A 2,981-nucleotide genomic window follows, 5' to 3' on the forward strand; every position below is an offset into this window, starting at 1 on the left:
GGCTCCTTCATCCCCGAGCCCGGGCTGCCCGCGGCCCCTGCCCTCGGGTGGTGCGTCCGCGGAGAGCCCGGAGCAGGGCGCCGAGGGGTCCTTGTGACGCGCCCCCTGCATCTCAGGACCAGTGGGTCTGGCGTCAGCCTCCCAGCATCGTTGTGGGCATAGCCGCCTTGCTGCAAAGCAAACGCCCCTTCCCTCATGCTTTCGTTGCACGATTTGAGACCCGGTATCTTGCTGCATTAGGACTTCGGGGCTGAGTCCGAGCTGGGTTTTGTTCACTCTTTTGTGGGGAGTCAGCGCTGCCCTGGGGGGCCGCGGTGTGGGGGATGGGGGAGGGGGGACGTTAAAATGACAGCCCTGGGCCGCCCCTACTAGCAGAACAAGAGAAGGAACCACACAGAGCCTAGATTTCGCTTTCAGTGAAAGTGTACGTGTAAACAGCCATACACACAGGGCCACCCATGTTCAGGAACTTGGCTGTGACTTAGGCTGACTCACGTGTGAGCCTGTTCTGTTTGTGCACTGCTGCTGCTGCTAAGTCGCTTCAGTCGTGTCCGACTCTGTGCGACCCCATAGACGGCAGCCCACCAGGCTCCGCGGTCCCTGGGCTTCTCCACCTGACTTCTGCGTAAATGAGAAAGACATTTACGCAGAACGTAAATGACGTTTGTCCTCCGTGGGAGAGAAAAAAAGTGCAAAGCTGAAATTCTCCAAACCTTTAGCCAAGGAGTTGCTTATCAGAGCTGCATGTGGTGCTCAAACCAACTGGAGAGAAGCCTGGTGCTGCCCAGAGTGCATCACCACACTGTCCCCAGCTCCTGCTTTACTTGCTGGGGGTGAGGGGGCCACTCCACCAAGACCATCTTAGAGGCAACTGCCGACTGTGACCCAGGCTGCTGTAAGTCCTACATTTATCTCTAAATTGTAAAATTAAACAGAAAATTTTTATTCATTTTCTGATAAGTTCTAAATTTGTCTTTGAGCAGAGACTGAAAACAAATAGCAATCCTTTTGCCCTCTCCCAGTGTTCATCACGGAAAACAGGAAGCATCCACAAGGAGCAGAGCGAATCCTGTGACAGAGAAGAGATTCTCTGGACTAAACCAAGAGACCTGGTCTTCTTTTTTTTAGTGTACAATCCCTCATAGGCTGGTAGTTTTATGAAGCATGGTTTCCTGAAAGAATGAGGTTAAAGACAGAGGCCAGATTCAAGTCTTATTATTTTGTTACTAGATTCCACAGACCCTGAATTACTCTGTCGTCTTGCTCTAAAGGGCTTCCCAGGTGGCACAGTGGTAAAGAATCCATCTGCCAATGCTGGAGACGTGGGATCGCTCCCTGGGTCGAGAAGACCCCCTGGAGGAGGAAATGGCCATTCACTCCAGTATTCTTAACTGGGAAATTCCGTGGACAGAGGAGCCTGGCGGGCTACAGTCCATGGGGTCAGAAAGAGTCGGACATGACTGAGCACACAGGCAACCTTGCTCTAAAAGCTACTGAAGGCAGAGGGGCCCCTGTCTCAGCCCACTCTATGAGCTTCACTGAAAGTCCCGGATCCTCTGCCCTCAGCTGCAACAAGTTTCAACTCTTGGCCAGTTTTGAACTTACTGCATCCCCACCCAATTCCCCTTCCTCCTTTATCATTTTGCAGCAGGTACATAGCACTTCACCCAGGACCACAGGTGTGTCTTTAGGTAGCAGGGCCCCAGCATTACACGCTAGAGAGGAAAGGGCCTAAGCCCATCTGCAGGACCACTGGCTCGGCCACCAGGTGGCCTGTAGGGTGGGGAGACAGGGGGAAAGGACTTTCGTAATGAGATCCAAGAGAGTGTGTTGGGGTCAGGGAGAGTGACTCCATCTCTAGCCATCACTGAATCACGGCTTGTCTGACGTCGCGTGATCCCAGGAGAAGGATCCACAGGCACAAGGTACAGAGATGCTTCTGTGTGAGAGGTGCTGCACATATGCACCCACTGCTGAGATGCACTCGAGTTTGGGTAGACTACACGGCCAGGCCAGGAGTAGCCCCTGGACGTCAGTGGCAGCCCATGGCCCCACTGCCTTCAGCTGGTCCCTGGGGGGCACGAGTGTGTGGCTGGAGGGACAGGGAACAGTTCAGGGCTGCTGACTTGGTGTCGAGGGCAGTGTTCCTGAACCTCCAGCGTCTCCCACCCCTAGGAATCTCCAGAACTGGATGACTTTGAGATGAGCTAGACTCCAGGTGGGGAAAAAAAAGCCAAAGAACACATTCTGTTTCATTAACAACAACCCTATCATAACTTTCCAGGTTTCTACAAGTTGAAATCCTTGCTCACATTTAATAAGCTTTTCTGTGGTTATCTCTGTGTGTGCTGTGCACCAACCCCCTGCCCTGCCCTAGACCCTTGGCTTAGTTCAAGAAATAGCACAGGATGGATTGTTGAATCCCTACTCCAGAAAGTCAGCCATGGTGTGGCTGGTGCTCGGTATCTGCTGCTTTGTGCTGTGTGGTTTATTGTGTTAATGAATTTTGATTTTTTTCCTTTTTTTAAAAAAAATGATTTATCTTTAATTGAAAGATAATGGCTTTACAGTATTGTTGTGGTTTCTGTCAAACATCAAGATGAATCAGCCATAGGTATACAGTGAATTCTGATTTTTTTTAAGAAGTACTTCACTGCTGCTGGCTGCTGTACTCATTCTCAAGAAGGCTTTAGTAAAGACCTAGATTTAGTCAAAATGTAGAAATCTTGAAGTATGACCAAGGGATTATTGAGAGCATCATCCACATGGAATGAGCTTGGATGCTCAAACATTAAAATGCTATTATGTTAAATTAAATTTAAAAAAGATTGTAGGTGGGTTTAATGTTTTAGGCTGTTTATCTGAGACAAGGTGAGCCAGATGGAAGTTTTTTGGGAGGAATTTCTTTTATAAGATGGTTTTATTTGTTTATTTTTGGCTGTGCTGGGTCTTTGTTGCTGCACATGGGCTTCTCTTTGTCT

At 49.7% G+C, this 2,981-nt stretch overlaps 1 protein-coding gene across 1 annotated transcript in view; it reads left to right on the forward strand.

The window, feature by feature from the left end:
* Window positions 1-2,981, forward strand: part of CFAP61 (cilia and flagella associated protein 61) — a 250,115-nt gene that overhangs the window by 102,734 nt on the left and 144,400 nt on the right. The gene's annotated exons all lie outside the window — the stretch shown is intronic.

Source organism: Bison bison, unplaced genomic scaffold (assembly GCF_000754665.1).
Source record: "Bison bison bison isolate TAMUID 2011002044 unplaced genomic scaffold, Bison_UMD1.0 scf7180017864063, whole genome shotgun sequence".
NCBI classification, from domain to species: Eukaryota; Metazoa; Chordata; class Mammalia; order Artiodactyla; family Bovidae; genus Bison; species Bison bison.